Below are 10,539 nucleotides of genomic sequence, written 5' to 3' on the forward strand. Positions count from 1 at the left end.
TTGCGAGTGACGGCTTAATTTCTGTTTTGATTTTATACTACAGAAACTGCACAGCTGAAATAATGAATGATTTGGTAATATATCTTTCACTATTTATGGCTTATTTTCATCACAGTTCTGCCATTTTTATTCCTTCTGCAAGCCAGTACATCTTCCTTGATGTTAGAGACTGGTGAACTAAATAAATATAAAGCAGAAACTGTCTGCAGCAAAATGTCTATTAGAAGTTCTCTCTTTTCCATTTTTAATAATTATGCCCTATAAACCGCACAAAGGAAATAACAAAGTCAGCCAGTAAATCAGAGGCAGTAAGTAGAAAAAGGGACTGTTGATGGTGTCTTTAACTGTTGAAAGTGGATATACACATGAAGTAGCAATACTTTACAAAGTCACAGTTATTTCTGACATTATTGAAATGCCTGCTGCTCATTACAGAGATTTAAGAGGTTGATGCTGTGAGGTGTAACAGCTATATCTAATGAAAGTTGCAGCACTCCTGCTTTTCTGGGCTACTGCAATTATGTTTTACACAAACTGCAGAAGCATTAGGTTCACCTTTAACTGACCATCAAAACATCCCATGTTGTTATTCATAGTGATTTCAACATCCGTTGCTTGTAATAACTGTAGAGAGTTTTTGTAATAGTCTGCTTCCTACTTGTGATGTTTATTTTAAAAATGCTTGTGTTTTAAATGTTATATGCACTAATTTCAGGTACAAAAAAATTAAGATTAAGGGCTTAGAGTTGAATAAAGCACTTAACCAGGTACTTATCCTTTTACTGTAAGAACAGCTCCATTGGCCTTAAAGGACTTTGCTTACATGCTTAATATAAGCTCACATTAAGAGCTTGGCTGGATTTGAAAGTGAAATAGCTTAAAAGTACTATTTAGAGACCCATGCAAAATAACTATGAAATACGAACTTTCTTTCTGTGAACAGTATTCCTCCTCTTTAGCTGTATTTTAATTTTAGAAAAAAAGCTATTAATGAAAATCTTTTCTATAAACCAGAATACCCATGTCACTGTCTTTTTTCCTGCTATTGAACACGTGGCTTGGTTTATCCCAAGGTACCAAATCCCACTCTGAATTCAGTGTTTTTGCTGGGATAAATCTGATGGATATGCAAGGTAGAAGCATGCTAGAAGCTCAGGCAATGAGTCCCTCAAGAACAGCTATGCAAGGTTCAAATGGTTTAGGTGCCCTTGAATAACCAAAGTACTCACTCAAAATTGTAGTCTTCGCTACTCATTCACTTAAAATTATCAAGATTTGTAGAGGAATGAAGCTGGGTTAATTATCATTGATAATACACAACTGTGGGCTGGCTTCAGGGGTGTCGGGCTGGCTGTTGTGGATAAGGTGCAGCTGTGGCTGGTTCTGTGAAGGGGTTGAGAGCCAATGAGGAGAGAGTGGCCGAGGGAGAGGCAGAAAGAAGCAAGAGAAAAGAGAGTGGGTGCTGGATGAGGTGAAGGCAGCAGAGGGACTGTATGAGGAGTATGATGGTATGAGATGGTAAATGACCTTGTTCCAGCTTGATAGTCTAGAGAATGCTGTGACAAAAATTATAGATAAAAATATATATCAAATATGGGCTGTGTAAGTGAGCAAAGACAGGGAAGGATCTGTCTTCTTGAAAGAAGCTTGGGATTTAAAGATCTTTTCCAGAAAAAGGTTGTCCATTTTTAGAAAACCTCTTCTTAAGAAGAACCTTGAAACCAACTTTTTACAAGAGCGACTTCCAAAGGGACAATTTCGATGCAATTTCTAATCAGATTGCATTTGAGTCAAAAGCTACTATCAAGCAAACAAAAAGTTTGTCCATATTTTGTGAAACTGTGATCTGAAATAGTCTATTTTTCATTTTATCAGAAACCCCCCCCCAGGTTTTTGTTTCCTACTTACTGAAAGCTTGCTCATGTGACAATGCTGTACAGAATCAAGCTGTGTTTATCACAAGGCAGTAAACCAGGAATGGGGGATGCACACTGAGGGCCGATGAACAGTACCTGGTGTAAAAGAAATTGAGAGAAGTGTAGTCACTATCCAAACCACTTCCTTTAAAATGGTGACAGCTTTTCAGTGTATCATTAAAAAACAGTCAGAAACCTAAGCTATTAGAAGATTTCCACAACAAAACTCATTCAATGAGAGCCCGCTCTAAAGTGAATGAGCCTCATGGTCACGTACCACAAAAAGAAGTAAAAGATGGCAAAAAAGGAATCCAGAGGTGACAAAAGAAAGATAACTGAAGTCTTGGAATGTTTATGAAATGCCAGAGATTATTTTTCCTGTTAAAAATCAGCAAATTAACATTGACCAGATGAAACCTACCAACCATTCAACAAGAGAGGCAGAGTTAAGAGGAGGAGAGCAGCAAGAGTTGCTTGTGCTGGCAAAACCTACACATACTTCTAAAAATTCAAAAATACACTTGTCTTGTGAGTATTTACTGGTTGCAAAATGTTAGCACGAAGCATCCTGTTTTATTTCAGTTTTCTTTTGAATATACAGTCACCTCATATAAAGAGTAGTTCTCCATACCATCCTTACACAGCCATTTTATTGTCTCTTGGCATCATATGTTCTGGGATATCTAACTCCACAAAGGTTACTATTATCCTATAGTTTGTCACTTACAAACATGGGCTACATTTTAGGTGCCAACAGGACAGGAATCATCTGTGGTTATACGTTCCAGCTGAATAATTCCAAGGCATTTATGTGTTGTGGTTGCAATAGAACTATTCTTCAGATCATCCCACAGAATTAGGAAACTATGAGGTCACTTCCAATAAACAATTACCACATAATTCACCGAGTGACTGCAGGGAGGAAAAAGCTGTGGTTTCTTGTTTATTGCCTATTCCTTAAATGAGCACAAGGTAAACAGTAGTGGAATAGGTAAGAGAGTGTGACCTGCAACTAGCCCTGAAATAGAAGAGATATGGAGAGAGTTAGGAAGGAGAAAGGAGAGTTACGTCAATGGAAAGTGAAGTTTGAAAGGATGCTGAGGGAAACAGAAGCACAAACTCATCATTAATGTCCAGTGGTGTTGTCAAGGTGTTGGTGCTGCCCTACTGATTGAAGAAGCTATGGTACTAGATATGTAACTTCCAACAGTTGTTTTGGGTTCATGGGCTCATATAAATCCTTCCATGTGTATCTCCATGTTCAGATTTGTGGTTTGGGGGTTTATAAGGAGGAGAGGGCTATCCATACCTTGGCTTGCTCTCTTCTGCACCATATCTGGCCCCAAGATGTGCAGACATGCTGTGACATGATAAGTGAGGTTTAGCTTCATTTTGTATTCCTCCTTTCCAGCTTGCAGTCTTATCTCAGACGCTATGGGATTGCAGAAGCAATGAAAACAGCCTATGTGGAGATGAAAGAGGTATCTGTTCCCATGGCATCTCAGAGGCTCTGACCTGGGTAGATAATATAGGAAAGATAAGAAGAAAGAGGGGGAAAGATATAGGGGAAGATTAAGAGCTGAGATACCCCAAGACATGCTTCAGAAAGTGAGGAGCATTGCCTGATGTTGCCTTATATGCCTTCTCCTGGTCACTCATTCAAGTGACCCCTTGACCCATTTTTTTTGTTGCAGCTGTGGACAGCTATGCCAGTGCTGCGGCAGCACGGTGGCTGCTGTCCTCATGCTGCTGTCTGCTGACAGCGGGAAACAATGCTGGTGCCTATTGAACAGATGGCTGCGTGGGACACCGGGCAGTATCTTACCCATGCTGGAACACCATGGAGGCACCGTCAAAGGATTGGTCTTCAGCTCTTCTGCCTCTGAGGTTGGTGGTACAGGTACTGGAAAAAATGGAGTTATTGCAAAGCTGAATGGTCCTGAAAATCCTTTTGCTTCTGATCAAATCCAGTTGAAACTGGTGGCACAAAAGTTTCCCACTGAACATCCCTGGAAGTTGGATCAAGGCTTTTTGGATAGCTATCATACTCTGCTACTCCAAAAAATGAGACAGACTCTGCCCAGAGAAAAATGGACTGCTGTTTGCATCAAGCTAGCAGGAATGTAACCACCAACATATTGAAAAGGTTTCGTATGTAAAACGCTTGACTTTGAGGAGCAAGGCCTGAAGTCCTTATATAGTCTAAGATGGTTCTGGATTTGGCTGAAGTTCAGAAGCTTGCTTTCTGTCTGTACAAATAAGCCCCTGGAAGTCCAGTCAAGACATTCCTAAAACAGAGTTTCTTACAGTTTAAAATTAATAGTCAGTAGTAAGTCATTATGATTTTGTGTAATAAACCAGCTATAAGGGTTTGCAGCCAGTTCTTAAACTTCCAGGAACTGTGCTGCGGGATATAATGTTTCTATAGAGATCTTTTGTTGTGCCACAAAATAGGTCTACAAATGTACAGCAGGGTGTCCCCTCTTCGACAATCCTTCTTATATCTCTCTGCCATATATTAGAGTGGTGCCTCACACAACAAGCACACGTCTTCCAATAATTGTATTTTCTAAAGACGTCTTCATGCCTTCCAAAAAGCTGGAGAATAGAGATTAAAAATAAGTTGAAATTTACAGTTTTCAGAGGAGTAAAATCTCAGCTCTACAACTGTTGCTTTTATTTTACTGATTCTTGTATTCTACCTTTTGCTCCTGCACATACATGTTCATATTCTACTTTGAGTTAGAAAAACTCTGAGATTTAGGAATGAGAGTTTATTAGAAAATATTAATGTATTATTATTCACTCACATTTAAAATAAATAGCAAGCTACTATAACACATTGACATGGAAATAGGTTTTTAAATGTTTTTTTTTACATGAACAATTTTATTGGTGGAAGCTCAGGGAACTGGGAGGGTCTCATAAGCAAAGTTAATTTCTATAAAAAGTAAAGAGAAACAGAAGGAAAATCACAGACGGAGCAGTGTTATTGATATACAACAGATTTATAATGAGCTGTTTCTTAAAGCTGCTAAAATCAATAGGTGAAGCATGAGAATATTCCTTTCAGTGACTAAATTTCTTTAGTCAAATTATTTTAATGGATTTCTGTAGACTTCATGCATACTCTTCTGTGTTAAATTACAAGAAACTGTAAAAATCATTTTGCTGTTTAAAGAAACACTATAATATCCATTGAAACTGCAAAACACTTTTCAAAATTATTTTAAATGTATAAACATGAACTCTTGCATTGGAAATCTGACTCAAAAGATTAAGTGAATTTTGACTAAGACCACGTTTTTATTCTGACTTTTTTGTCTAGACACAGATAACCAAAACAGTAACTTTTATAATCAATGACTTAAAAAACATCTTCATCATTTTCTACAGATCAAGAATTATCCTACAAATTATAAAAAAATAAAAAAAATAGACTCCAGGACTTCCAGAAAAATGCCAGAACAAATTACAGATTTAGAATCCATCCAAACAGTATTGGGTTTTGATTATTTTTTCCAACAGTACTGGGGAATATTGTTTCTGTAAAAAAAAAAAAAAAAGCAACCCCACAGTTTCCGGACATTGGAATTGCTGAATAAAAGAAGCTAATCTTGCAACATGTTTGTTGAGAAACCATTAACGTGCTTCCCTCTTTAAGACCAGCTGGCACATCACAGAAGACTTTTATGAACATTCTGATTTTAATTAATCCCTTGGGGTTCTCCATTGACCTCAGGACAGTTACACAAGGATGAGATTTGTCTTCTTGTTAGAAACAATTCTGTTTATAAATATGTCTTTAATTTTGTTAGGAGCTGGGTGGGTTCTCTACTCTTCCTCAGTAGAGCACTATGAGTACAAAGCTCAGAGTTACTTGCTCTTTGTTTGGCTGCTGCTTAATTAGACTTCTCAGTTCTAACCAAGCTTATTATGGAGCTCACCTTTTGCTGGCCTTGTGTTACAAACCCAGCTTTCATCACAGGCTTGTGTGCTCTTTGCATCTACAGCATGCTTTCTGGATAAAAGAGGCCAAACGTGTGGCTTTCAAGACTTGGGTTAACCCAAGGGAGGAGGGCATAGTCTTATGTGACTTTCTGTTTTTCAGCTGTGATTTCTGAGTTCACATGAGCTGGCAACTCCAGGTAAAATTAACTGGGAACAAACCAGCAGAGATTAAGATCACAGCAAACCCTCCCTTTGCCTTGACTGTGGATCTTCATGCGTCAACCCGATCTTTAAGCGCGTCCACAGCAAGTACCTGTGATGTTACAAAGAGACTCCTCAGCCACTTGAGGAAGGAGTAGGAAGAGCTGTTGAACTTGGATAGTTACGCAAATCCCTATCTCTATGTCAGGAAGCTTGTTAATGTATCAATAAGGAAAGGTGGGGAGAGGAAGGCACGTGGGAGAAGAGCCACACATATGCCAGCATTACGCCTTCTCCTTCGGGGGAGAGTGAGTCAGAAATTTTTGCCTTCCACATATCCTTGCTTTGAAGTGGCTCATTTTGGCTTGATTTGACTGCACAGGAGACACTGCAAACCAGCGCTTGTGCTAATACTGCCAGCCCTCCAGTGGGTAATGAATCTGGTGTAGACAGTCACCACAGGACTGCCCAAAACGTGTTCAAAAACATCAGTCACAGGGATTACACAATGCATTTCATAGCTATTTACATGCAGAAATCTCACCAGCTGGGTTAATCTTGTAGAAGCAAGTACAATTAGATGATATTTTATATGTATTAAAAAGGCTGAGCCACAGGGCTCTGCGCCAAGCTCCGCTCTCATAAACAACAGCGTAAATCCAGAGCAACTCCCTCAACTTCAGTGGAGATTACATCAAAGCTGAGCCAGGACTCATATTCTAAGTTGCTCCTCACTGCCTACACACAGCCTACTAAGTTGCCTAAACTGAACCCTGGCTGCCTCACTTCTGGCACCTTAAAGGAACAGTTACCAGATATGTACATACGTAAGTATTTTTATATATTGAGATATATAGTAGTTCGAATTGTTAGCGATGTTGGAAATAGTCATATAACACCAAGAATTTACTAATATGAATGTTACATTTCAACAAGCATGCGTGTTCTTGTGTGTGCACCTACGCGACACTCACACAGACAATAGATTTATAGATGCATGTGTGAGCCCCGAAGAAAAGGAATAGAGAGGGAACTCTAGCAAAACAACAAAGAGGGAGATGACAGGGTGATTTCAAGGTTATTAATCCAAATTTACAGCAGTGACGAGCAACACTCAGGATGACTACACTGGGGAAAAAAATCATGTAGTGTGTTTTGAACCTTTGACATGACTTTTAAGTCAGTTTTCCCATTTCCTAGTGTAGTCCTTTAAGGATGATATCCTGTGGCTGGGGTAGGCCAGTCACACAGTTAGAGATTACAAAGAACCTATTTTTAGTCAAATTTCCTAAGATATCTGGCTGTTCACATGACTACAGAGCCTGGAGATCTGCCCATCTTTCTCCTTGTCGTCCTCAATGACTTTTGGCCAGTTGCAGCCACATCAGAGATGTAGAATTCATAAATATATTAAATTCCTACAGGTCTCATGATCTTTTGTGACTGAGTGGAGGAGAAAGATCTAAACCAGTTCTCTTACTGTGAGCTCTGAGCAATATGACTAGACATTAAAGGAAGCCACCCAGGAGAAAGGAGGTTTAAATATTCCAGCCATAGGAAATGCTTCTGTCAGAGCTTGCACCACATGAGGCACAGAATGTCATTAGGCACAGAAGAACAAGCAACCAGAGCTCATTGGGTCTTCTACTCAGGGAACTGCTTCTTAAAACAATGAGAAATATGATGCTTCCACCACAATACCTGATAAGGCGTAGAACAATAAAACCTGAAAGCAGTTTTAAATCATTACTCTAGTTTTCTAGTAAATCTCTAGTAATTCTCTAATTGGCAGTGACCCCTCAAAACCTGCTTCAAAAACCTATTTTAAGATGGTGTCACTAATTTGTTTCTATGTGTTGAGTTCCCTTTCTTTACGTTTTTTAAAAGCAAGGTTTTGGTACATTGTAGCACCTCACATAGAAAGTTCTAGTGAGCTCAGAAAGATTTGTTGGGTTGGGTTTTCACCTGGAGCTTTCCAGGAGCCCTTCAGATAAAAACTTGACTTAAACATGATTTTTGCTGCCTACAACCTTAGCCGATATAACTCACGTCTCTGAATGGGCTGACCCATGGAACTCTGGGTTCAGAGACCATGGAACTCTGCCATTCCCTGTGGAAGCTCCCTGTTCCCATTGAACCCTCCACTGCAGCTTGGTGTCCATTTATGATCCAATGATTAGGTCAGTTCTCAGGATTTTGAAGAAGCTCTTGAAAATAGATATTGCAGAGCTTGAGCTTGCAGCTGTCCAGGTAGCGGCCGGGAAATACAAACTCCAACTTTGTGCTTCCTTGCAGCTGTTAACTGTAAAGTTTAAAGCTGACATATTAGGCACCGAAGACAAACAAATCACGTGCATTTAATTTAGTATTCAACTAAATAAAATTAGAGTTCCTGCAGCTCATCTTCTGATGGAAAAAAACCCCCACAATAAAAACTTCAGTTTTTCAAATGCCAACAAGTCTCACAGAGAATTTGTATCCAAGTGTCACAGATGGCAAGCATCACGCTGCAAAGTATACAAAAGAACGAATTCGTTCGTTGGATCCTTGATGAGGGTGTACTGTGCTCATAGTTGGAAAAGGAATGTTCAATTAATTTCCAGGAAGTCAGACTTTCTAAACCATAAAACTAATGATACAAGCTTAATGCTTCCAGTCAATACTGATACGCTTTCTTGGCTACTGAAAGGAACCTTTTCACTTCGTTAAGCTGCACCTCCAGAGCCCTCCCCTTTCCCACGGGGCATGCTGCGCTCCCATTCCTTATCACTGCAATCGCAGAGATGGACATTACTGTAAGGCCTTTCATGGCACATCACGCTGCTCTACAGATGTGCTTTCTGCCCATCTGAAATTTTGTGGAGACAGGGGTAAAGGAGATTCCCTTTGAAAACAAACAAAAAACAAGCAAGCAAATAAAATGTTTACTGACACGTCACCGTGCCAGCGCTGCGTGTGCTTGCTTGCCTGGGCAGTCTGCTGACAGCACCATGGCTGAGTCGCCTAAGGCAGCCATGCAGCAAGCTGGACCAATTGCTTCCCTACCACCTTTCCCAGCGGTGGCAAGGAGTCAAAGTCTGTGCCTTCCATGTTGGACCCTGCCCTTCACCCCACAGCAAATGTCAAGAGCATCTCTTCCCAGAGGACACCGCGCGGGAGCTCCCCTTGCCGTCCCCAGCCAGTCAGCAGGCTTTGGGGATTGCCAGACCCCGCAAAGCGCGGGGACCTTGCCTGCCCCCCACCTCTCCTTGCTGACTGCCGGGCACATTTACCACACCGCAGTGCCGGAATGGGCAGAGGTCAGGTTCACCAGCCATGCTGAGCGCTGCCCTCTGGATGGGAGCAGCAGCCTCTCGCGTGGGGGATGGCTTGGCCGCTGGCTGCTGGCTGTCGTGTTACTCATTATTCCAGCCCCATGCATGGCTGGAGTTAGGATGATTTCTAACAGCTTGGGGATAAAACCCTAAATGTACTATTTCCTGCCTTCAGGGCCCTGGCTTTCAAGGATATTTCAAATGTGGGACTCTCACTTAAATGAAAAAGGAGAATAAATGCCTAAATCTTGCTCAGGTACTGGTTTTATACTCTCCTCATCACTTCCCAAACAATCCCTCTTAAGCCAGGGAATTTAACAAAACCAGGCTTATTCAGTTGCACACGCATAAGCCAACTAAGAGTGAAACTGAAGGACAGCAGTAAGAGAAGAACTGGGGTGTGGAAGGCAAAGGCCTAATTAGCCATGGTGCGTTAGAAGATCTGATAACAAATAAAAAGCAGAACAGGTTTTAGATGATCTGCATCCACAGGGAAGACTCTTGTTTCTTAACTAAGCAGAAGGGTAATAAACCTCTTGCTGTGCTGGCTTCATTAGGACTGGAATGCATTGTGACTAAGGAAAAGAAAAGCAGCTCTGACACTTTTAACTGATGCGGATTTTTTTAATGAGACTAGATGGCCTGACTTGCAAATGCACATAGACTTGTGCAGGGTTGAGCAGAGGTTGCTTCGTACTTGTAATGATACTGCAAAGTAAGTGCAAAGTTGTGTGAAACCAGTTGAATGTGCTGCTCTGTTACTGGTAAGTTATACTTACAGACCATATCTAATGAATATGGAAACTGGCTGATTTGGAGATAAAAGGGGTGTTAAAAAATGGTTCCTTGGAGTTCCTTCTCAGGCTTGTGTTTTGACACTTCTTTTTCACCTTGTGCCTGCTGTGCCAGGCTTCTCTGAACACGGAGCTTATTTGAATTCTAAGTTCTTAGTACTGCTTTTAATTTTAGTAATAGAGTTCATTTGGATTTTGTCTGGTTTCTGCTGTACTAAAACAGAGCTACATGAAACCACCAGTTTTTTAGTGGATGAAGCTTACAAAAACTATCAATGTTTACAACTTTACAACACTTAACATTTACAACAAACAGATCAGAAACTTTGGTAAACATTTAGGATCCTGCTCATGATTATCTTG

Source organism: Falco cherrug, chromosome 5, assembly GCF_023634085.1.
Source record: "Falco cherrug isolate bFalChe1 chromosome 5, bFalChe1.pri, whole genome shotgun sequence".
NCBI lineage: Eukaryota > Metazoa > Chordata > Aves > Falconiformes > Falconidae > Falco > Falco cherrug.